Source organism: Mastomys coucha, unplaced genomic scaffold (assembly GCF_008632895.1).
Source record: "Mastomys coucha isolate ucsf_1 unplaced genomic scaffold, UCSF_Mcou_1 pScaffold16, whole genome shotgun sequence".
Classification (NCBI taxonomy): Eukaryota; Metazoa; Chordata; class Mammalia; order Rodentia; family Muridae; genus Mastomys; species Mastomys coucha.
Window position 1 is genome coordinate 53,057,587 of NW_022196898.1, and position 26,593 is coordinate 53,084,179.

The window sequence follows — 26,593 nt, forward strand, 5'->3', positions numbered from 1 at the left end:
ATCAGACCCACTGAGTGAGCTCCCTTGTTGTTGCATGGGATGGCAATGTCCACATAGCGCAGAGGAGAGTCTGTGTTACACAGAGCAATGGTGGGCAGGTTGACATAAGAGGCCTCTGTGAGGGGCTGGTGGTCCGCCCTGGGATCAGTCACCACTAGAAGGCGTGGCTCCCTGAAGGCTGCTTGGATCTGGTTAGTGAAGGTCCCAGGTGTGAAGCGGCCGGCAATAGGAGTGGCGCCTGTGGCAGCAGCAAACTTAAGCACAGCCTGCTGGCCAGTGTTCCTGGAGGAGATGACGCTGACGTCAGCAGGGTTCTCAATGGCAACAATAGCTCGAGCTGCGAGCAACAGCTCTTCAGATTGATGGTGTAGATACCATCACTTTTCCTTTTGTAGATGTATTGTTCCATCTGAAAGTCAAGATTGGTGCCACCTAAGTGGGTTCCTGCAGCAAGGAATTTGAGGACATCTTCCTCCTTCATCTGCAGGACGTCAAGGTCTTTGTGTAAGTTTCCCTTTAAGTTACGATGGGAATCAAGAACAACGCAGTATGGAGCCTTCCCCGGGTAGCGCGGAAAGGCTTCTTTCACTCTTGAAGTGAATATTTCATGCCTATTCCCATCACAGCAATAACCACCCCCATCTCAATTTGGGACCTAGAATACCCAGGACCTTGAGTTAGACTTGTGTAACTCGCTGACCCCAAGAAATTCTGTTTTCCTGCAGTTATGCGTTCCAAATAAAATAACTCAAACCATTATCTTACACCATAATCAGGACTCATGCTTCCCAAATAAAATAACTGAAATCATTATCTTACGTCGTGATCAGACCTCCTCCAGATGTAAGGGGCAGCAAGCTCCGGCCAAACTGGCCAAAAGAAAAGAGGTTTTTATTGGCTGGTGCAATGGAAAAGCCTGTGAAATCTTACTTCAGATGTGGCTTGATCTAGCTTCCCAAAAATTTACCAAGGTCAAGTTTGTCTTTGTGTAGCTTGAGACTTTGTCTCCTGCGTGGGGGATTCTGTTCTCAGTCACACTTTCTTTCTCCACAGGCGACGGGCATTGTGGATCCTGTCTTATGACCTGCCACATTCAGGATCACCCATTCTTTCCTAGACTGAGAAAAAAGATGCTCACTGTGTCTATGGCTGGACTTAGTCCCCACATTCATTCTTTTTGTTTGTTTCAGAAAAGATTTCACTAGCCCAGGCTAGTATGGACCTTGTTATGTAGCCCAGGCTCGTAATCTTTAACTCACAGTCACCTGCTTCCATTTCAGAAGTGCTCAGATTATAGGTGTGTCTTGTGCCCAGCATTTATACACTCACGCTTGTACTGGTGATTGTGGCTAGGGGCTGGGCAGCTTTCATCGTTTGGTTTGTGTCACAGGCTCCACCAGGAGGTGTAGTCCAGACTGGAGAGAAGATATCACCTCAAATGAAAATAACGATAGCTATCTATAATCACAATCACCCATCTATCGTTTATAGTCCTATATACTACCTGTTGCCTGCCTATCATCATACCTATCTGTCATCTGTTCTATTTGTTGAAAGAAAAAAGCAAGAATGAATGTTTTGGAAAGCAAATTGTGTCTGACGTACATCTGAGTGTTTCTTTTGCATTTGTCCTCATGTCAGTCTGAGGTACAGCTGCTACCCAGCTGCCACCTGACCCCTCACCTTGCCTCGACCTCAGCCTGGGGTTTCCTTGCTGCTGGTCACCGTCATGGTGTTTAGCCTCCCCGTCCTCATCCTTTGTTGCCCAGAAACCCATCAATAAGACTTGTGCATGGCTGACTTCTATGGAGGATTTGGGGACCTAAAATGGAATGGGAATGGGAGACACGGTGTTGCTGGATCTCCTCTCCCAGCTCCCCCCATCCTGTGAGTGGCTGCCATTTATTAAGGGACTGATTATCTAAAAAAGTGTTTAAAGGACCAGAGGTTTGGGGGCTGGAGACATGGCTCAGCAGTTAAGAGCACTGACTACTCTTCCAGAGGTCCTGAGTTCAAATCCCAGCAACCACACGGTGGCTCACAACCATCTGTAATGGGATCTGATGCCTTCTTCTGGTGTTCTGATGTGTCTGTGTACTTACATACATAAAATAAATAAATTAATTAAAAAAAAAGACTAGAGGTTTTTAAAGTTGAGGATGTATATCAGTTTCTTTTCTCCTACCTTACAAGAACAGCTAAAGGGAGGACGGGTTTATTTGGCTCACAGTTAGAGGGTACAGTACATTGCTGTGGGGAAGGTATATTGGCAGGAGCATGGCCTGGTGGTGTTCTGGTGTTCAGTAGTGTGGTAGTTTGAAAGAAAATGGCCCCTTAGGCTCACAGGGCATGCCACTATTATTAGGAGTGGCCTTGGAGTCGGCGTGGCTTTGTTGGAGGAGGTGTGTTGCTAGAGGGTAGAAGATCTCAGAAGTGTCATTGTCACTTCCTGCTGCCTTTGGGTCAAGATGTAGAACTCTCAGCTGCCTCTCCAGCACCAAGTCTGCCTGCTCGCCACCACGCTTCCCACAGTGATGATAGTGAACCAAACCTCTGAACTGCAAGCCAGATGCAATTAAATGTTTTCCTTTATAAGAGTTGCTACGGGCCAGGCAGTGGTGGCACACGCCTTTAATCCCAGCACTTGGGAGGCAGAGACAGGCAGATTTCTGAGTTTGAGGCCAGCTTGGTCTACAGAGTGAGTTCCAGGACAGCCAGGGCTACACAGAGAAACCCTGTCTAGAAAAACCAAAAAGAGTTGCTGTGGTCACAGTGTCTCTTCACAACATATGGAACCCTAACTAAGACGAGCCATCTTTTCCTTCCTCGTCCCCCTTTAATTCAGTCCAGACGCTTAGACTATGGGATGGTGCTATCTACATCCAAGATGACCCTTCCTCATTTTTTTTTTTTTTCGAGACAGGGTTTCTCTGTGTAGTCCTGGCTGTCCTGGAACTCACTCTGTAGACCAGGCTGGCTTCGAACTCAGAAATCCGCCTGCCTGTGCCTCCCAAGTGCTGGGATTAAAGGCATGCGCCACCACTCCCCAGCTGACCCTTCCTCATTTTAACACCTTTGGAAAGCACATTAAAACACACACCTGACACATGTCTCCTAGGTGATTTCAAATCCAGACAAGATGCCAATGAAGATCAATCATTACAATCCTACCCCAAACAGACCATGTTTACCAGTATCATTCCATCCTAAGCCTCAGAGGGGCATAGTCATCTCAATGCAAATGGACTTAGTACATTTATAAGGTCTCCCAAAATCTTAACCATTATAACATTGTTCAAAAAGTGTAGACCCAATGTTTCTATAACCTACTTAAAAAAAAAAAAGATTTATTTATTTTATTTATCTGAATACACTGTTACTGTCTTCAGACACACCAGAAGAGGGCATCCCATCCCATTACAGATGGCTGTGAGCCACCATGTGGTTGCTGGGAATTGAACTCAGGACCTCTGGAAGAGCAGTCTGTGCTCTTAACCACTGAGCCATCTCTCCAGCCCCTGCAACCTACTTTTAACAAGGATTCAATCTCTCCTTTAACCCACTACCCAGCAGAGGTAGTGGAAGAGAAAAATTATTAGGTAAGGGAGGATGTGGACCTGTCCAGCACTGGTTCTTTGGGAGTGAGCTTGATCTTCTCAGGCAGTAGGTCAGTCTCATGGCAAACACGACTTAGCAGCTTGCAGATCTGTGCTCTAGGCAGGCAGAGAACAGGCACAAACCAGCAGCTACAGTTCCATCCTTTCAGCAAGCAGACACCAGTTCAATACTAAAGAAACCACTGGGCTCGCCAACTGGCCTGAGGCGAGGCTGCAGAATTGGCAAGCTGCCACAGGAAACTCATGAACAGTCCTTGGGAGAGTTTCTCTCAATGGCAGCGTTACCAGAAGTTGAGCTCAACAACGCTATGTAAGGCAAACCAATACATTTGTGTCTTTAATGAAGAAGAGTGAGGCAGAGCAAACCAAACCAAAGCTCAATGCCCGTCTCCCACTGTCTGTGGGGGTCATATTTATACTCCATCACAGGTTCGTTCACGTGTCAGCTATATCCAAACATTCTTTCACCTTTATCTGCTTCAGGAAAACAGTCTTTCACATGTTTGCTTTAGCAAGATATCCTGTCACCTGTGTGCCCCAGCAAAGCATCATTTGGCATGAGTAACTTTCCAAAAGAACTAGAAATTTCTACTTCTATAAAGCCCCCAACTCAGTCTCTTCTGGGATTGAAGGCAATCTTACTACTGTAAGCTCCCGTTAAATAAAACCAAACCAAAACAAATTATATAGTCCAGTGATAGTATAGAAATAAATATTTTCATTTCAAAAGGAAAGAATAGAGAGACACTGTAAGGGATTTATGAGGCCAAAGCAAGACCAAAATCAGATAGTGCCAACGCTAAATCTTACAGCTCTATATTTGGCGTCCAGGTTTCATGATGGAATCATTTGGGCTCTAATGGCCTTGAGTGTCTTACTCTTCCAGCTTTGCCACCTATAGTACTTGAAACCTCTTTCTTAGGCATGCTCTACTCCATGTGTGAAGTTTCCTTGCAGTTACATCATGGTCCAAGCATCTGCAATATTCTGGGGTCTTCACCACAACTTCTGTTTCATTGTCATAGAGTCCTGAAATGGTCTCTCAGAGCATCCTTGCAGAGGATCTGGTCAGCCACACGTTGCCTGGCCTCAGCAACTTTCTGAGACCCTGGTTTAAGCCACCCTAATCCTCTAACCATTGTGTGCCAGCAAAACCTCAGGGACAATGCTGGTGAGTTCAAAACCACAGGGACAATGCTGGTGAGTTCAAAACCTCAGGGACAATGCTGGTGAGTTCAAAACCTCAGGGACAATGCTGGTGAGTTCGGCAGCCAGCTCCTGGTAAAGTCTGTAGTGCCACAGCTGTAGTGTTTTGTAGGAGCCTTGTTGTCTAACCCTGAGCAAACACTTCCCTAGGCGGTTGTTTCTGAAGTAGGGAGTCCCTTCATTGGCATTCTCAGTACAGTCTGTCTCCTTTGGTGTGAATTGTTTTGTTTTGTTGTGTTTTGTTTTCTTTTGTTTTGTGTTGTTTTAAGGTTGGGCTTTCCTTCCTTGTTATTCTGATGAACAGATGGAGAGGTCTCTTAACTTTCCCCACAGGAACTTTGTCTGCCACTATAAACTTTCTCATGTGTTTTTCCTCAATATAAACTGTACACTTTTCATTTTTAAGTTTTATGTCTTTTTAAAAAAGATTTATTTATTTATTATATGTAAGTACACTATAGCTGTCTTCAGACGCCCCAGAAAAGGGCATCAGATCCCATTACAGATGGTTGTGAGCCACCATGTGTTTGCTGGGAATTGAACTCAGGAGCTCTGGAAGAGCAGCCAGTGCTCTTGACTGCTGAGCCATCTCTCCTGCCTCAAGTTTCATGTCTTTATTTTTATGTGGATAGGTGTTTAGCCTACATGTATGTCTGTACACTACATGTGGGTCTGGTACCACTGGCAGCCAGAAGAGGGCACCAGATCCCCAAGATTGGAGTTACAGATAGTTGTGAGCTGCCACTTGTGTGCTGGGAATGGAACCTGGGTTCTTTAGAAGGTCTGCCAGTTCTCTTAACCACTGAGCCCACCGTCTCTCCAGCCCACAAACTGCACACTGTTTTGTAACCTGATTTTTGGCTACTGTGTGGGCTTTTTCTTCCACCCCTTTCCACTCATTTACATCTTCCCTTGAAACTCCCTAACACTAGGAGAGAAAAAAGGATAGAGGGGGAAGGGGGTGATGATATGATTTTAGAGTACTTCCTGCTGATTAGGGTCATCAAGTTCCTTGGGGCAAGTTTGATGTTTGCCATCAGGATATCTAATTTCTTCTTTTTGTCTCCTTGCACACGACTACTTGACAAACTACAACCAACATCATCAAACTACCAACTGGCCAATCAGCAGCCTCTTCTATAGGGGTTCAAGCATTTATATATCCTCTGAAATGTCCCCCAAATTTCAAAAATCAAGCAGCTGTACAAACTACCTGCAGCTGGCAAAACCACAGCTCTGCTAGAGCAGCTGGCAAATCACAGTCAGCTGCTGTGGATAATCTGAAGCAGCCCCATGCCCCACACCTGGGAGGAAAATGAAAACACATTCTTATGCTATATCTGTGTCCTTAAAGAAACCAAAATCCTCACTGCACTTCCCCCTTCCTGTTTTAAGTCATAAATTGTGTGTTCTTATATTTCTGTGTGTGGGTTTTTTTTTTTTTTTTGAGACAGGGTTTCTCTGTGTAGCCCTGGCTGTCCTGGAACTCACTCTGTAGACCAGGCTGGCCTCGAACTCAGAAATCCGCCTGCCTCTGCCTCCCAAGTGCTGGGATTAAAGGCATGCGCCACCACTGCCTGGCCTGTGTTTTTTTTTTTTTTTTAAAGAAACCATAAGTCTCACTGTACTTTCCTATATTCCTACTTTCTCTGATTGTAGCTCACCAAGAGTTGTAAGCAATAACTGTGCCCCTGGCTGGATGCTATGCTGTCTTAAGTTTCCTCCAGCAAGCAACTTAGTCCATTATCTTTCAATTGAACCTCAGACACGTTTTCAGCACATGGACTGAAAGCAGCCAGCCCTCCTACCCCAGGATATAACACAGATAGTCTTTGGTCCAGTTCCTAATAGTCTTTCTTCCCCTCTGAAGCCTTGTAAAGGCTGTCTTTGCTGTCGGCCTTCCTGTGGGCATTCTGGTCTCCCCAGTCCCTACCATAGCAGATCACTAAGTCCAGCTGACAGCATCCTAGAGCATCTCACAGCACGGTCACAGTCCCCAACTTTCCCACGATCCTGTCACAAACTACTTCTAAAGGCCTATGAACCACATGACCAGATTTGTCATAGCAATAACCTCACCCTACGGCACTGATTTACTGCATTAGTTACTTTTCTCATTGGAGGGTCAAAACACATGACATAAACCACACAAGGTGGGGGAGGGGCACTTAAGAAATTTAAAAATTTTATGTGTTTTTCACCAGCATGTATGTATGTATGTATGTATGTATGTATAACACATGAATGCTTGGTACCCGTGGAGATCAGAATAGGGCATCAGAGACCCTGGAGTTGGAGTTATCGGCAGTTGTGAGGTACTGTATGGCTGCTGGGAATCAAACCCAGATCTTCTGGAACAGCAGCCAGTGCTTCTAAGTACTGAGCCGTCTCTCTAGCTCCTTTTCCCATTTTTATTCAGTATGGGTCCCCAGCCCACAGTATGGCACTGCCTACGTCTTAGGTGTGTATTCCCTTCTTAGTTAAGCCCCCTCTCCCTGAGAAATATTCTCAGATACACCCAGAGGCGATTCTAAACTCAGACAGGTTGCCAGTGAAGATTGACCATTGGACCTACCAGAGTGCAAGAACACTGAACTATGTTCAGGGCCTCAGTTCAAATCCTGGTTCAGACACTGACTGTCTGGGTAGCCTTGGGCAATCATCTCCTAAAGACATCTCCATCCCTAGGTTTTGTTATTTAAAAAATTTTTTTTCTTACCTCATGGGATTGCTTTGGGGTTAAGTAGGTGTGTCCTTATAATCTTGGAATAAAGTAAGTGCTGTATGAATAAAATAGCTTATTTTACCTTGTGACCAACATGAATATTTTTGAGGATAGAAGGATGCTGTTAACAATATGGCAGGAGAACAGGTGTGAGCCAGGCTGCCCTTGGAACAGAGGGACATTTGGTCACACACATATAAAGGATCGTTAGGTAAATGTCTTCATATTTGTTGGTCTTAGTCCCTATTTTCCTTGAGTGATTAGCAGTAAACTCTTCCAACCGTAAAAGCCTGTGTATTTATTGTTAGGGATAACAGAGGAAGAAAGAAAGAAAACTGGGCAGGAAAGTCCAGTGGATTGGAGTACCGGGGCAAAACAGGAACAGGAATGAAGACACACGCGTGGGTGCTGGGTGGAGGGAAAGCGGGAAGCCTTCCTGCATCCCGCAGAAGCAGGGTGGCCTGTGTGTCTGACAATGGAAGGCGTAGGCATGCTGTTGCATGGTTGGATTTCTAGAGCTTCAGGCTCCCGGAGGCCTCATCTGGAAAGAATTCCTAAGGGATTCTGTGCTGATCCTGTTTGCCATGCAGTTGCTGTCTGCTTCCTGGGCTTGCTGCTTTCCCTCAAACTGTTCAGAATCATGTGGTTCCATTTGCTTCCCCAACAGGGAGTGGTTTTTCATTACTTTCAAATAGTTGTTTTTATGAGCTGGGATAAACACCTGGTGGGCAGAAGTTTTATCACATGGTCACTCCAATTTGAATTCCATTATTTCTCCTATTTACCTGGAGAGGGAGAAAATATACCTTCGAAACACAGTTTTCCTTTTTTTCTGGCTTCCCAGAGAGAATGTACCATCAGATAACAGCACATCTGCCGCTGGACATATCTGCCTGAAATACCAACTGCTCCCAGGTATGGTGGTAGCTATGTTGCCAGAGGGAAAGGGGAGGGAGAAAGCCATTTATGTGCCATTCAGAGAGGTGTATCAACCTCATTCTCACCCATTCTCCAGGAAATGGCTGAAGGTGGTGGGGTGGGGAGGGGAGGGTGGGGAGAAAGAAACAAGAGATCAAGATGAAAAGAAAATTCAGTCCAACTTAGGATTGAAGCCCAGCATCTAGCCAGAGCACAGCTTGGTAACGCTATGGGCCATGCAGTGGATTCACCTCTGTTACACTTAAAAATAAATGTATTACTGAGACAGGAGAGAAGAGTCCGTGGTTAAACCCAGTAGCTGCTCTTCTGGAGGACCCAGGCTTGCTTCCCAGTACCCACACGGCAGCTCACAACTGTCTGTGACTCCAGCTCCAGGGGACCTCCTGATGCCCCTTTCTTGCCTCTGTGGGCTCCAGGCTTGCACGCGGTACATATACGTACATATGGGCACACAGAAACAACTTTTCATGACTTTTAGTTAACATGCTGTTTCTTCTGTTGTTTTCTTGAATACATGGGAGGTAGTTTTAGCATCTATTTTAATCTTTGTCTAATAATTCTACCCTTACGTCCATTTTTAGACCAGTTTTCATGGCTCTTTCTGTCTATTATGAATTAATTTTATATTTTCCCTGTTCATTTGTGTGCAAGAATAAGAATTCTTGTGTCTTAGTTACGGTTCCATTGCTGTGAAGAGACACCACGACCCAGGCAGTTTATTAAAGGAAGCATTTAACAGGGGACTTCCTTGTAATTTCAGAAGGCTAGTCCTTTATCTTTACTGCAGGGAACATGGTGGCACAAAGGCAGGCATGGCTCTGAGCAGTAGCTGAGAGCTTATGTCCTGATCTGCAGTCAGGAGGCAGAAAGAGAGGCCCTGGGTCTGGTGTGGGCTTTTGAAACCCATCTCCAGGGACACACCTTCTTCAGTGACTCCATGCCCCTGAATCCTTTCTAAATAGTCTACCAGCTGGGAAACAGATATTCAAATAGATGAGCCTATGAGGGACATCCTCCTTGAAACCACATCTTGGTTGAATTCCAAATACTGTGTATTTTTGTCTTGTTGTGTCGGATATCTTGTATTTCTATAAATGGGCCATGATCTGTGATACAATTAGGCTTCTGGAAACTTCTTGATCCTTTGGATTTTCTTTGTTTAAGTATAACTAGAGTATTTTTCGGTCTCTGGCTACTCTTGCTCCACCACTAAGGTGATCCTAGCTAAGGAAAAGAGCGATAGCTTGTGGATAGTGAGGCTTCCCACTCAGGTCAGTAGGTTGCTAGGCTAACCCAGGGGACTTTTTCCTCTATTCCTTTCGAATATAATTTTATTCTAACTTTGAGTGCTTTTGAGACAAATCAAAAGACTCTCCCTTTGGAATTTGGCTAGGAGTTATAAATGTTGTTAAAAGTGTTGTAATAGATATTGCTTGTAGGCACTTTAATTTTGTTTCAATTAAAATATCATTATATCACCTTCCTCTTCCCTTCTCTCCCTCTAACCCCGCCCTCTTACTCTTCCTTAATCCATCTCAAATTTACAGTCTCCTTTTCTTTAATTGCTATTGTTACATGCACACACAGAGATTATGTATATGTATATATACATATGCATCTATATATCCTGCTGCATTCATTTATTATTGCATATATATATATACATATATATGTATATATATATACAATATATATACACAAATTGGCCACTTGGTATTGGATAACCAATAAAGAAGCTCATATCTGGGAAAACTCATTTCCTGCTCACAGCATCCCTTAGTTTCCAGTGGTGGTTCTTCTAGGCAGAGGGCTTTACAAGACTTCCTCCTTCTATGTCTGTTGATACTGTCCTTATTTAGGTAGCCATATTGTTGAGGATTCTAGGAGACACAATTTCACGGTTCCCTGGCTCTTCTAATCTTTCCATGCCCTCTTCTTCCTCAGTGTTCCTTGACCCTTAGGTGTGGATGGTGTGTGATGTCTCTGTAGCTTTTGGGGTTCGGCACTCCACGGTCAGTCATTCTCTGCGTTTGGACCAGTTGTGTTTTTAAATAATGGCCTCCTTCTGTTACAGAGAGGCCTCTTTGCTAAGGGGTGAGAGGTACACTTACTAGGCAATGCTGGTTTATGAGTAGAAGGTCTGGAGGTGATTACGCCTGTTGGCAGAGATATTGTCCCCTGAGTGGCTTGCTGCAGGGAAGACTGTAAGGTACTGCCACCAGAGCTGTCAAAGTGGCAGTGCCTCCCCAGCCTCAGCCTGTGGTGGTGAGGTACTCTCAGGAGTTGCCCCAGTGACCTCTCCAGCTTCCCTGAGTAGCTAGAGCCAAGGCCTGGAAGGCCTCCCTGTCCCAACCCACAGACCTGATGCTGAAAAAGGGGGTGTGTGTGAAAAAATAACCCCTCCAACCCCTGAGCTTCCCACAGAAACCCACCAATTCCTGAGCTCCCTAAGCTCAGGACTTGACATCCCATGGATCTTCACCCTGAAAAACTCCACCCCCTGAGAAATCCTATATAAGTCCCATCTACTGTTCCATTTACTGCCGCTTCTACTGGAAACAGAGGCCCCTACTCCTGGATTCTTCCCTCCCCATGAATCTCCCATGTGAGATTTGCTGTGCGGTGTGACTCTGTGGAGCTGTAACCCTTCTGTAGGGGAGGCCTTTCCCTTTAGAGCTCCAGCACTTACAGAGATGGTGGTGGTGGTGGTGGTGGTGGATAAGCACTTAAAGTTTTAAAAATTAGATCTATCACTTTTCTGTGAAAATATTATTTCTGCATGCAAGTACGTACCAGGTATGTATGTGCTTAGCATTCACAGAAGTCACCTGATCCCCTGGAGCTGGAGTTAGGGATGACTGTGAATCAACCCATGAGTGCTGGGAATTGAACCTGGATCTTCTGGAAGAGCAAACTAGGTAGTCTCAACAATACGGCTACCCAAACAAAGGCAAATGTAAGACTTCTGATTGGTGTCTTAATGGCTGAGCTGTCTCCAGCACTGGACAGAAAGCACTTTTTAATCCCTATTTTTTTCTTCAAACGAGAAATACTGTTTGAGGGCACTTGTTTTGACCCTGTGTTTGGCAGCTGACAGACTCTGCCCTTCAGCCTGCCTGCTCTGAGTGAGGAGTAGCAACCAGCTGGCTATTTTTGAACATCCCACTCTAGCTGCAAAGGATCACCACAAGACAATCAGGTGACCCTATTCACCTGGTAGCTCTTCCTCAGCTCAGGACAGGAGGGGAGGCGCGTCCTCAGCGGCTCAGTAAAGGCCGTGCGAGACGTAAGGCTTCTGATTGGTTCTCAATTTTAGTATCTGTGCTGCCGGAAGCGGGCACGCTGATTGCTTCCCAATCAAGGCTCATGACTGATCCACAGGTAAGGTTTGTGATTGGTGGAGTTGGAAACTGGGGCAGCGAGTGACAAAATTATAGTCTGTGAACAAGCATGCCATGCTCTCCTCCATGCAGCTTCTACCCTCCCGGGCACTTACCATCCTCCCATGCCAATGACATCCTCAGTGATTCCCCCATCCCCCACCGTCATGTTGGACTATTAGGTCTTAGGAAAGGCTTCTTCCGAGTGACCTTTTGCCTACCTATGGGTAAAACGGGCTGAGCATGAAGAGCAGACAAAACCCCAGACTTTTCTAGCTACAGCAGTGGAGGTCTCCGAAGAATTCTAGAGTTACCAGGGGCTAAAGGGCTTGATAACAAAAGCTCAAAAGCATCACACCAAAGAGGAAGCTAAGAGTCCCAGAGAGCTGGCGAGAGTGATGTGCTGGGATGCCTAATGCCCTGAGCTTCAGCAGACTCTGAACACCGTAAAACTATGAAGGATCTTGGATATATTGAGAAGGTAAGAGATGATGGAGAAGCCGAGACTACGGAAGACGAGGGAAGGAGTCGAGGTTTGTGAGCCATTGCCAGATGCCTGAAGAGTATGAGGGAGCTGCTTAGGGTTAGAGAGGCTGGGAGTCCCTATACCTAAAGCTCGGGGGCTCTTCCTATTGCTGTCAAGTGTTGGTACTCTAAGCTGTAAGCCTTGAGTACCTGGAGCAATAAACCTCCAGCTTAGAAAGCAAGGAGCATAAACCTCTCATCCTTCAAGGCTTAGAGCCTTAAGCCTCTGGATTTGGAAGCTTAGCCGTGAGACCCTGGAACTCAGGTCCTTCAACATCTAGGGGGCTGCTCCTTGGCTATCATTGATATCTATCTGGATTTGGTGGAAGAGCGCCCGGCTAGCCTTCTGCGACAGCTTCTTCATGCGGATGTGGGTTGGCATCGATGGAGAGCTTCGAGGATTCCTGGATATCTCGTTATTTCCATCTCTGAATTCTGACCTGGCCTGTGTGGTATCTTGAATAGAGATATATATGGGGATCCCCTTTCTGAGATAAACACTTGGAAACTTGCTCCTGCCGCAGCCCAAGAAAGGTGCTGTGCCCACCCCTGCTGCCTGTCACTTACGATCCATATCCGAGCTGCTTGCAGCTAAAGTCTGAAAACTTGCTTCATACATTTTATCTGGAGTTTTTAGCTGGTTCAAGTGGGAGTGTATGTATATCTAGTCCCTCTTATTCCATTTTGGCCAGGATTAGAAGTCCTGGTGCTATTCTAAATGGCATTTAAGTTTAAAAATTCCAATTATTCATTTATAGTAAAAAACCAAGTCATTTTGACATTTGACCTTGATTTGTGGCATCTTGGCAGCAGATTCCTTAGGAGTTTCTGGGAGCATGATCAAGCTGTGAGGGCAGGAAGTTCAGTTTTTGCAGCCTCTTTGGGTCTCTGCCAGCCTTTCTGTCTCTTTCACTCCTCCCTGTCCTGGGAACTCTACACAGTGTTGAAGAGAAGTGTAAAAAGGATGTTCTTGCCATTTTTTGCTGTTAGAATGGAGAATATCTAGTCGCTAACAATTGTGTGCGATGTGACCACTAGGCTTTCTGTAGGCCCTTAATTGCATCAAGAAATTCTTTTCTATCCTGTTTGTAGAGAGCCTTACCCTGAACAGTTGTTAATTTTTTTTTAATCTGTTGAGATGATCATATGACTTGTCTCTTTTATTCTCTTGATGTAGCTAGCAAACCATGGTGATTATTTGACGAAATATTGTGCTTTTCAGAAACTCTTAAGTCATAATAAATTCTTTCAAAAATCCTTTCATATATATTGCTTTTTCCAGTTATGAGTGTTTTATTAGAGATATTGTATCGATATATCTTGGAGGTGCTGATCCAGTTTTATCTTGTTATGTGTTTGTTAGGTTCTAATGGCAGTGTATGACTACTAACAGATTAAATTACCTCTTCTGCTGTGAGAGGTAGTATTAATTAATGAAGCTGTTTGACTTAGGGAATCTCTTGTAGAAAATTTTTGTTTTAAGGGGCTGGGGACTGAACAAAAGGCATGGTATTTTAAGTATGTGTTTCCCCAGTTTTGTATAAGAGATTTTTTAAAAAATCAAATCAATATACTTGGTGAAGTATAAAGGGCTCCTTGTGTTTTCTAATTTTTCTGTGTCAGCTTTGTTTATTTGTCTTTTAAGGAATCTGTATACTAAATGTTATTTTAAGATCTACTGGTTCTTCATTCCTGATATTCTCAATTTGTATCCCATCCATTAAAAAAATAATTTAACTAGCTGTGGGTCTCCTAGTTTTTCTGCTTTGCTGAATCCTACCATCTTAATGCCATAAGCAGTGGTTGTTGGCTCTGTGTTTACGGTGGGTGGATCGGCTCTGGAGACTCTGGCTGTGGAATTGTTTAGGTCTGATCTGTGTGGCTCCTTCTGGACTCAGGCTTTGTAGAGAAGCAGCTACTGGGCCATTTGCTTTCTACTGCTAAAGGATGGGTTGGGAGGAGGTGGCTAGAAGCTTGCCGTGGTCCTTTTTTTTTTTTTTTTTTTTTTAGTATAGAATAGAGTTTATTCAGGGCATGGGGAGGGGAGTTAAGAGGGTGGAAGAGGCAGAAAAAGGCAAAGAGAGGCAGAGAGTAGAGAAGTAGAGGCCAGCCATGGCCATGAGCACGTGGAGAGAGGGGGAAGGGAAGAGAATGGGGAGGGGGAGAGCAAGAGCAGGAGAGAAGCAAGAGAGCAAGAGGGAGATGCAGTTGTCTTGTAGCTTCTTTTTGGGACTGATCATATAGTCGCTTCTTTTTCATATGTCACCTGCTAGCCAATACAAGTCCCATATTGAGGTCAAAGGTCAGTGAGGATAGTGTCCATATTGAACCATGTCAAAAGGAGGAGAATTTTGAGCAAACAATGTAATTTATCATGAGGAATGTCACAGAATCCAAAGAAAGACTACAGTTGTTCTTAGTACAAAATACTTCAAATTAATCAAATGAAAAAGGGTAAGGATAAAAATTATTGGGACTGGGAAGATAGATCAGAGGTTAAGAATACTGGCTGCTCTTCTAGAGTACCCAGGGTTGATTCCTGGGGCTCTCAAGATGGCTCACAACTATCTGTAACTTCAATTCTAGGGAATCTAAAGGCCTCTTCTGGCCTCTGTCGATACCAGGCACACATGGGGCACACAAATGTGCATACAGGTAAAACACCCATACACATGAAATAAGTAAAAAATTCAAAGTTAAATGATATGGAAGCGCTTGACTATAAAGCTTTCTGTGGACAATGGTGGTTAGAAAGCTGTTGCAGGAGCATTAAATGGGACTGCAGGGGAATGGAAGAGAGGAAACAATGACAGGCATTTCCCAGCAGCTTGACTAGAATGAAAAGGGCCTGGGAAGACGGCTCAGACAGTGCGGTGTTGCACAAGCATAAGGTAGGTCCTGGGTTCAGATTCTCAGAACCCATCTACGAACGCAACCGTGGTGACCATGACTATAAATGCTGGGTGCGCGTATAGCGGGGTAGGTTGGGCTGGGGAGAATCTGAGCAGGCTGATTGCTGAAGTCTGTTGCCTAGCTGGCCTGACTGAATCAGTGAACTTCAGGTTATGTGAGAGATCTTGAAATAAAAAGAAAAAATAAATAAAAAAGGTGGTGGGCAATAAGAGGGACACCCAGCGTTGACCTCTGGTCTCCACACGCACACGTTGTAGAGCTGGATCCTGAAGTTCCTTCTTCCGTGCTGTCTGGTTCAGTGTTAAATTTTGTCAGTGGAGGGCACTGAAGGAACACAGGCAGGAAGAGCTTTTCAGGGTTCTTCTCGGCAGATTCCTGTAGCTGACACAGCATGCCCTGGCTAGCAACACACGGTGACCAGTAACATCTGGCCCTTCCCTGAAGGCTATGTCTTCCACACCCCAGAATACTGATTCCCAATGCCCAAGGCATTATTTTTGTGGTAGTGATCTTAGCATAGTGACATCTCTACAAAGACTGAAGCGGAGGCAAGGGGATCTTGAGGTCGAGGCTCACTTGGGCCACATTGTGAGAACTTGAACATGGTAGGTAGGTATTCCATCATGGAGTTACATGTCTGTGGTGGGAGAGGAGGATTTAGGTCCAAGCTGACAGGCTGGCTCTGAGTGGGGGGCCTTCTGAGTGTAGAGACTGAGCCAAGAACAAAGACCAAGTTCTTGGATTTATCTTCACCATCACCACCACCATCACTGTCGTCATTACTACTATTATTGTTTTATGTATGCTAGTACTTTGCTTGCATCTATGTCTGTGTATCGTGTGTATCCTGGAACCGGAGTTACAGATGACGGTTGTGAACTGCTGTGAGGGTGTTGGGGATTGAATGTGGGCCTTTTGCAGCAACAAGTGCTCTTAACTACTGAGCCATCTCTCTGGCTACTCTTGACTTTAATTGTACTCATCAAGGAAAGGGCCAGACAACCTGGTGAGACACAAGAGAATCAGATGGGCTTGTAACGGCCTTTTAAGAAACATACCAGGGACCAATTAGTGCAAGAATATAGTTTTTCTTTCCCCCCCAAAGTCCAGGCTTACGTATGTGCAGGGCAAATGGTGGGAGAACTGACTGACTCTGGGGTCTGGGTTTTCTAGAGTTTGTGAGTGGAAGACAAAGGAAACAATGGGACTGAGGGCTTGGGGGGATGATGAGGGATCATTCAAGATACTGCTCAGAGGCTTAGATTTTCTTGTTTGTTTGAGACTGGGTCTCACTATGGAGTGAGGGCTGGCCTTGATCTTACAGAAATCTGCCTGAGTCTGCCACCTGAGAAATGAGGTTTAAAGGCATGTGCTGCCATGGCTGCATTTTAATTCGGGGTTTGAAAGTCAGACCTAGGGATTGGGAAGAGAGGATGAATTGGGAGACAGGGAAAGGATTAAAGTGTTGGAACTCTGGGAGGTCAGGTGTGGGAAAGTGGGAGGAAGAGGAGAGTGGGTAGCAGAGGAAGAGGAGAGTGGGTAGCATTTTTGCCTAAATTGGGATGTTAATGCTGAATATGTGAGAAGTGTGAGCGATTAATGGCCTTTAGAGGAGGAGTGGGTGGAGGGGACGGGAGGAGGGGGTGATACTGAGAGAAGACTGGGTGTCAGGTGGGTGGGCTTTGGCACTTTGTCTCTGGCTGATGGTGACAGTTGATACTCGTGGTTAGTGAGGAGGTTGTCAGCTGATGTGGACCAGGGTCAGTTACAACGACCAGAAGAGGCAAATCTTGCACCATTAAGCACACAGAGAGCTTTGAGAGACGTGCAAGAGAGACGATGTGGATCTGTAGAGGTGGGAGAAAGAACATCGTCCTGAAGAAGGCTGTGAGGACCTGGCATCCTCGGAGGTCAGGACTCAGCAATGGGAGGGAGCGGAAGGAGGGTACTGTGGCTGAAGAAATTTTCTTTTCTGCTAGAATGAGTTTGGCTAGGGCATAGAAGAACACATCCCAAAGACAAATGGATAGGAAGATGACAAGAGAACACCAGTGGATGACTCCACAAAGGTCTGAAAGTATAGAGCTTTCGTCTGTGGCTGTCCACATGTGTCTGCAGTGGGAGCAGTGTCAACATACCCACAATGGATGGAAGACATCAAGTCTCTTCCCTATGGCTTCTCACTTTGATTTTCTGGCCCTTCCCTTCTCCATCTGTTTACTGGGGATGCCTCTGCTTAAAAACAGAGTAAGGGATAAATCCCTTAGTTATGAAGCCTACAGCAGTTCCCTGGCCAATGTCTCAATTCTTTCCATCTGGCTGAGTGGGCAGTTTGTTCTTCTTTCCCATTTCACCCAGGCAGGACAGGGGCAAGCGACAGCTGTGTCCCCCCTGATTACAATCTGGGAGAATCTAAAGTTCCGAGTGTGTAGCATTCACAAAACAGCATAGACCGAGACTCAAGTAGGATTAAGAAAGTAACTGAGTGCTTTCCTTCCTTTCCAGACAGTGCAATGGCTCCCAAAGCAGCGAGCAGAGCAGGCGGTGAATGGCCCGGCTGTGCAAGGCAGCATCCAGCAGGTGGGGGTATGGAGTTGTGGAAGGCTGGCAGTCTCCAGCAGACCTGGTTGCTGGGACACTGCTATAATGTAGAGGGAGATCAACTCTAGCCACTCCTTGCTCTTCATCAGGGCCCTGGTGGTTCAGGGCAGGAGAGGAAGCAAAAGGGTCATGCAGCCTCTGCTTCTCTGTCCTCTGTCCCCAAGCTTGCAGTCCTAAGGTCCTGATGATGGGGACTGTCGCCTAATGGAGTGTGCACACTGTTGTGTGTCTCTGAACCCAGGCACAATAAGATTCTCACAGACAGACCACTCACTGTGAGTGGTAAGGGAGTCTGCTCTGGCACCTTCTCAAGCTTCAGTCCTCAAATAACACATGTGAGAGCTCTGGTAGAGTGAGGACTCTAAAAGTATATGGATTTATTATTAGTAATCAATGGTAGTTAAGAGCAAAATGTGTCCCCTGATCTACTCCAGAGGAGTGGAGAGGTATTCTAGGGAAGGGTGCTAGAGGGTTTTCTATTTGCAGAATAGGCTCTTTGGACTGTATGCTTTCACCTCTGTGATGTCAATGTGTGTGTGTGTGTGAGAGAGAGAGAGAGAGAGAGAGAGAAAGAGAGAGAGAGAGAGAGAGGGAGAGAGAGAGAGGAGGAGAGAGAGAGAGGGAGAGAGAGAGAGAGGGAGAAGGGGAAGGGGGGGGGAAGAAAACATTTTATAGAGATTTTTAAGTACTCAGAAAAGATAGAAGCAGTGAAAACTAGTAATAGTGAGCTGGCAAGATGGCTCAGCAGGTAAAGGTATTGTTACACAAACAACCCGAGTTTGATCTCCAGAACCCACATAAAGTTGGAAGGTGAGAAATGACTCCACACACAGACTAATAATAATAGCAAATAGCCATTATTAAGCACTTACTGTGTTCCAGGTACAGTTATTACTTATTCAGCCATCTCAATGTCTTAATAGAATCTGCATAGCTTTCTACTTTAACTAGAAATGGATTCTAGCATCTCAGGAATAATAAGTAATAGCAGATACTACACATATAAGGAGTAGTGACAGCAGGATTTGAACCCAGGCCTGTTTGGCTGTGATAGCTCATGCCTTTTCCATTTTAATGTGTAACCTCACAGTTTACTGAAACTCTAAGATCCTTTCCAAGACTCTTCTTTAGTTCACAGTAAGAGCTGCCTGAAGTTGGGTATAGCAGTGTCCACCTGTAAACTGAGCTGTCAGGAGGCAGAGACTGGAGAATTTATGAGTTCAAGGGCAGCCTGGGCTGCATAGTAAAATCTTGATTTAAAACAAAACTAAAAAAGAACAGTAATTGCTGTAGGGACTTGGTTAAAATGTATATTCTAAGAAAAACCTCATCAATGAGTCAGGCATATCCAAATTTCAGCACTTGGGCCACATGAGTCTCAAGAATGTGGCCAGGTATGGTGGTGGCACATGCTTTTAGTCCTAGTGTGTGGAAGACAGAGGTAGGTGAATCTCTGTGAGTTCAAGGCCATCCAGACCAACATAGCAAGCCAGGGTTATATAGTGAGACCCTGTTTAAAAAAATAAATTGTTAAACAGGAATGTGCACTGAATTAAAACTGATCCTGGAGAGGTGGCTCAGTGGTTAAGAGCACTTATTGCTCTTGCAGAGGATCTGGGTTTGATTCCCAGCACCCACAGTGTGACTTACAGCAGTCTGTAACTCCAGTCTCAGGGGGTCTCACACTGTCTTCTAAACTCTCAGGGCATACCAGGCATGTGCATAGCAAAATACTCATGCACGTAAAATAATAAAATAAACAAATCTAAAAACAGAAAAGAATGTGGCCCAACGCACTTGTTGCTGACAGTGTCATATGTCAATGTCAAAAGGTTGGAAACCCTTCTACAACAGGGTTTCCTTTCTTCTTCCCTTTCTATAATTCTGTGTCCCCTGTCATTGTACCCATTTAACAAAGTCACATGATGGGTATTTAGGCTTCTTGGACATTGATATATTATACCTTGCCTTGGAAACACAAACAATTCACTGCACCGAGCCAGGAAGCCTCAATGTTTCCAGCAGAGAATTCTAATCAACTGCTCCTTCTCTGCTCCAATGGTTTGCTTCTATGTTCCTCGTTCTGCTCCGGGCCAAGGAGCCATCTTTGGGCACAGTTCACTACTGGAGAAGTCTCCCCATAGGGAGGACTTTGCCTTGGAAGGGAAACAAGCAGGAGACAAATGAACCGTGGGGTTTGATTCATTTAGACAGTGGATAAGGACTCACTAAATCTGCTGTGCCACACATTGGGCTAGAGGAGGCACGCGCTGAATAAGGCCCTCACTCTTAGGGAGTTTTAGACAAAAGGACAGAAAAGGCCTCTTTGATGAGAAGGTCTTTGAACAGAGAATTGAAGAGTTTCTGGGGAAAGCATAGCAGGCGGAGAGAAGGTTAAGTGTAAAGACTCCAAGCAAGTGCTCCTTGGGAACGTGTGAGTTGCGGTAAGGCCAATTCTAACAAAAACGGCTGGAGTAGCCCATGCAAGAACACCTGAGGTAAGGGACGAATTGGGGATGGTAGACATGACCTACTGGGCTACTGTGGGAGTCTTGGGATTTGCTACAAGCCAGAGGAGAAATGGGATTTGTGCCGAGAAGTGACATGACCTAATAGAGATTTTAGCAGGATCATTCTGAGTGTTAGTTTGAGGATCGATTCCCGGTGGGGCTTCATGAATCTTGAGGCAGCGGTCTCCCTGCGTCTCTCTTGGACACTTTTGTCAGATGTCCTTGTCTCTTATCGTGACTGCAAGATGCAATACAGAGGGAAGGGTGTGGCTCCATCGAGCATCTCTGCCTCTCTGCTCTTAATCATTGCACCACGATCTTCAATAACTGCAGACTGATTACAGTGGTAGCTGTGGTCATGGTGGAAAAGAGAGCCATTATTAGTGGTGCCAGCTTATCAGGCATGTCCAGGTAAAATGGCCTGCGGGGCAGTGGACTGTGACAGGAAGCCTGGAGCCTGAGAACCCCATGGCCCGGCCTCGTCCCAGGCCCCGGAATCGCAGGCCCTGGAATCACCGAACCAGCTTTCTGGCATCTCAGGGTGTGTTTTCCCACCCTTGGAGCACTGTTTCGGGCACTTCCCTACAGCCCAACAGCCTGCAGTGTGGGATAAGCACAGTCAAACTCCCCGCATTCTGTCTCCCCTAGCGGCCGTGCCCAGTGGCAGAGCAGACAAGGGCACACAGCCCTACAATGGCCCACAGCCCTACAATGGCCCACCATACTAGCAATAAAGCAACTCAGACTTGAGGAACAAAATGGCAGACGTTAGGAGCAAAGTTTACTGACTCATTTATCCATCTAGCTCTTTTTGAGGCCATACCAAGCGCCAAACACTTCATGTGCCCCCCGGAGAACTAGAAACCTTAAAAACTACCTCTAAGACTTTAACTCTGCCCTGGAGGGAACTCTCAAGCTAATTACTGGAATTTATCAATCGATTTTGATGGGTCAGACATTGATGGAAGTGCTTTTTTATGTATTGCCATATTTAATTTTGAAAATTAACTCCCATCAGTCAGGTGCTATTTTACTTTAAGGATGAGAAAATTGTGGTGCATGGAGGTAAAATAATACATTCAAGCCCACCTTGCTGTTAAGCAAAGTGATATCTGACCCCAGATAATCTAGTATGGGGTCCAAATGACTGCTTCTGACCTGGGAGAGGAGATAGCTAAATACACAATCATAATGCAACCCAAACAGGATTCACCAGAGCTACTGGGCGCTTTTGACATTATCGAGGGGCAAGGCCTAACGCCTTTTCAAATTTCCAATTCTGCTAACACTGCTGTACTGTAAAGCTTCTCTCCAAAAAATGCTATAAAGCACAACTAAGATTTTTAAGCGATGCTTCCAGAGTCTTAATAAGAGATTAATGTAATTTATAAAGCTGTTTTCTGGCTGAGGACCATCCATTTCTTGGACCGATCTCACGGCCAGCTCAGAGCTTTTTTTTTTTTTTTTTTTTTCCCAAGACATGGTTTCTCTGTGTAGTCCTGGCTGTCCTGGAACTCACTCTGTAGACCAGGCTGGCCTTGAACTCAGGAATCCGCCTGCCTCTGCCTCCCAAGTGCTAGGATTAAAGGCGTGCACCACCACTGCCCGGCTCAGAGCTCCTTTGTGGGCATTTCATTCTTCCTAAAGGGAAACGCGTTTTTATATCGAGTAGAGGTAGAGGCCAAGCGAACTACTCTCCATGACCTCTTCAGGCCTTCAAAGTGAGTACCACCTTGGAAATTCACAGCGATCTCTCTGCTCAGTCTCTCAAATGCAGAGATTCCAGGCTCTTGTTGCATGGGAGTGTCTATGTATGGATTTGGGTGCAAGCTGGTGTGTGTGCACGTGCACAAATGTGTAAATGTGTGTGGATGCAAAAGGTCAACCTTGTGTGTCCTTCCTCAGGACCTGTTGTTACCTTGTTTTGTTTTGTTTTGTTTTTAGAAGAATCTCTCACTGACCTGAAGCTGGCCAAGTAGGAGTGATTGGGTGGCCAGTGAGCCCTTGTGATCTTGCCTGTCTCTTTCTTCCCAGTGCCCGGGTTACGTGTGTGGGCCACCACGTCTCCTTTCCTGTGTCGGTGCTGGGGATCAAACTCAGGTCCTTATCCTTGCTCAGCAAGAGCTTTACAGGCTGAGCGATCTCTCCAGCTCCCCATGTAAAACGTTGGAAGCAACTGCCTAACTATTCTCAGACTGTTTGTGCTATGAAAATCCCAACTGCTCTAACTTCCATTGGCACCTGTGCTGCCTTGAAAAACTGTAAGCATTATGTTGGTATGTGGTAGTTCCTCATGGTGTGCCAATTTGTATTTCTACTGACTAATTGTATCGATCACCTTCTTCTGAGCCTATTTTGCATCTATTTTCTTTGCTAAGGCATTTGTTCAAATCTTACTTTAAAAAGAGGCATGTTTGAAAAATTTTATGCTTATTTTCTTATTGCTGAGATTTTGGTTTGGTATATCTTCTATAGGCTAGCCTTCAGCAGGTACAGGCTCAGCAAAGAATTTCTCCCAGGGGTGGCTTATCTGCTCATTCTCTTTACTGGTATCTTTTTCTTGGGTAGTGGGGTTCAAAATTGGATTTCTCTGTATCCCTGGCTGTCCTGGTATCTGTCTCTGTGTATCCTTCCATCTGTAGACCAGACTGGTCTCAAACTTACAGAGATCCTTTGTCTCTCAAGTGCTGAAATTAACAGTGTGTGCCACCACTGCCTGGTTCTAGTATTTTTTTTTTTTTTTTTTTTTTTTTTTTTTTTTTTTTTGGTTTTTTTGAGACAGGGTTTCTCTATATAGCCCTAGCTGTCCTGGAACTCACTCTGCAGACCAGGCTGGCCTCAAACTCAGAAATCCGCCTGCGTCTGCCTCCCAAGTGCTGGGATTAAAGACATGCGCCACCACTGCCCAGCTTTAGTATCTTTTAAAGAGCAAATATTTCGATTTTTGGTGAAGCCTAATTTATTTAGTTTCCCTTTTATAGATTATGTTTTGATGAAACATCTAAGACGTATTTGCCATAATTTTTTTAATGAATTATTTAGAAGGTTTTTGGTTTGCTTGTTTTTAGTTTTAGATTTTACATTCAGATCTGTGGTCTATCTTAATGACATATATATATATATATGTATATATATGAGGATATATATGTATTGTATGAGGATCAGGGTTAAAATTCATTTTAGGTTTTGCATGTGAACATTCAATTATTTGAGCACCCTTTATTGAAAATTCTATTTTTCTTCTTTGTCAAAATCTAATACCACACACATACACACATACCTGCATATTAACATACATATATATGTTTAGTATATATGTCATTTATCTTCTTGCTTTTTAAAAACAGGAGATACATGGCTGCCTTATAAACCCAACAAACCATATTCACTATTCATTATAAAGCTTAGTCATAATTTTACAACTTCAGGTCCTTCTTAGGGGCTGTGGTTAAGTTTACTAACTATTTGGGCTGTCCATCACTTTAGGATTAGGATGGGATTTTCCCAGAAGGCTGGGGGCCTTTGTCTCATGGGTTGCCTGTTGGTGAGCTGCCTTCTTGTGACACGAAGGGCACACACTGGAATTTCTGTTTCTGGTTGAGTGATCTATTCTAATTGTCACACCTGGCTTTTCACCAGGTCTCATTAGTTTCCTTCTTTGATTTCCTAAACTAAAGCCTTAATAGCTTTAGTCCATCTATTCCTTGCCCTGGGATATGAGTCTGCCTGAAATACGACCCTCTTAGACCAAGGATGGGTCTTTTGTCAAAGACCATCAACCCGGAGGGAGGAAATCAGTCAAAGGTCACATCTTGAGACACCAAATTTGAAGTGGTTCGGTCTCCTTAGAGAAATATAAAATATTTAACTTATTGGCTTAAAATTTTCTATTACGATATAATTCACATACCATAAAATTTACCCTTTAAAAGTGCACATTTCAGTGATTTTTAGTATATCCAGAAAGCCATGAGCCCATCACCAGTATATAATTTCAGAGCATTTCATCCTTTTAAAAGACACCCAGACCCACTGAGCAGACACTCCGAGTTTCCTCTTCCCCCTAGCTCCTGGTAACCATGCGAACCCACCACCTGCATCTCAGAATTGGCCATTCTGGACATTTCATATAGATGGGATCACACTGTGTGTACTCGTATATCTGATTTCTTCACTTTACTTTTGAGTTTCACCATGTTGTATAATGCATAAGAACTCCATTTCTGTTTATGACCGAATGATATTCGACTGGTGTCAATATAAAGTTTATATTTTTATCTGTTTATCAATTGCTGGATATTTGGTTCTTTCTATTTTTTTTTTAAATAAATGGTATGTCTGTGGACATTTGTATCTGAGTTTTTATTTGGACATATGTTTCAGTTCTCTTGGATACACAGCTGGAAGGTCATATGGTAACTATTATAGTTGAATCTGAAATGTTTCCCCAGAATTAGGCTCTGAGTGCTCTTGTTTCCTTGCTGGCCATTGTTCCTATTTTGAAAGGCTATGGAACATTTGGGAGGTGAGGCCTTGCTGGTGACAGTAGATCACCAGAACTGGGCCTTTGAAGATCACATCTAATACCCGGGTCCTGTGTTGTTTCCTGGTCTGCCGTGAGGTGAACAGCTTCCACCTCCACCAGACCCGCCAGCTGCCATGATCTGAACAGCTCTGCCATGTGTCCCATGTCATAACAGATAGCGTCTGCTGAAACCAAGAGCTACAATCCGTCTTCCCCCACTTTAGTCACATCTGTCAGGTGCTTTTGATCACAGCTACACAAAAGTAACCAGTACAAAATCCTATTGTTAACTGTCTGATCAATTGCCTGAACTGCATTCCAAAGTGGCTACCGTGATTTATAACTGGTTCCAATTTCCTCTTATGCTCTCTAATACCTTAATGCCTGTTATTGTTATTATTATTTTTATTTTATTTAAGATTTATTTATTACTATGTAAGTACACTGTAGCTGTCTTTAGACACACCAGAAAGGGCATCAGATCTCATTATGGATGGTTGTGAGCCACCATGTGGTTGCTGGGATTTGAACTCAGGACCTTAGGAAGAACAGTCAGTGGCTCTTACCACTGAGCCATCTCACCAGCCCTGTTATTATTTTTTAAAGACAGAGTCTTACTATGTAGCTCTGGCAGGTATGGAACTTGCTATGTATTCTAGGCTTGCCCCAAACTCAGAGATCTGCCTACCTCTGCCTCCCAAGTTCTAGGATTGAAGAAATAAGCCACCATGCTTGGTCTTTTTTTTTAAAAAAAAAATAGCCACACTAAGGGGTATGTCTTCATGATTTCTTCTATTTTTTTATATTTATTTATTTATTCATCCGTTCATTCGTTTTTGTGTGTGTTTATATGGGTAGAGGTTAGAGGACAACCTGTATGAGTTGGTTCTCTCCTTTCCTTATGTGTGCGTTTACCACTGAGCTGAATGGCCCTGCCCATCATTGTGGTTTTGATTTGCATTTCCACCATGACGAATATGGCTGAACATGAATCTTTCCATGCTCATAACAGCCATTTGTATATTTTCTTCAGAAAAATTTCCAAATTCTTTGCTTATTTTTAATTGAGTTTCTTAACCTTTTATTGTTGAGTTGTGGGAGCTAAGTACATATTAAAGGTACTAATTTCTCATCAAATGCAGTTTGCAAACACAGCTCCCGTTCTTAGGCCAGTCTTTTCACTCTCTTGATGGGATCCGTTTAAAGCATAAAAGGCTTTTTCTTTTGATGAAGCTCCAGTTATTCTGATGATTCTCCTCTGTGGCTTATGAACATCTGCTTTCTACAGCCAGGTATCAACAAGCCTTCCCATTAAGCACAGCATATAATGAAACTACAGTGCTCAGTTCTATGTTGTTTCGATGAAAGGATTAGAGGAAAAGGAAGAGAGTTGGGGACGTTCTTCATCTGGAACTTAGATTTCTAAGTATGGTGGCATGTTAGCCATTGTCTTGGTCAGTTAAAATTAAAAATATATCTGATGTGTATGAGTGTTTTTCCTGCATGGCGGTATACCATTTGTGTGCCTCGTACCTGAGGAGGTCAGAAGATGGCGTCGGAACCTCTGGAATTGGACTTACAGGCGGTTGATTGACAGTGTGGGAACTGAACCCCGGTCTTAAGAAAGAGCAACTAGTGCTCTTACTATTGAG

At 44.4% G+C, this 26,593-nt stretch overlaps 1 pseudogene; it reads right to left on the reverse strand.

Moving 5' to 3' along the window:
* The window catches only part of LOC116093259, a 12,252-nt pseudogene extending 216 nt beyond the window's left edge, over nt 1-12,036 (reverse strand).
* Between the last annotated feature and the right edge of the window lie 14,557 nt (nt 12,037-26,593).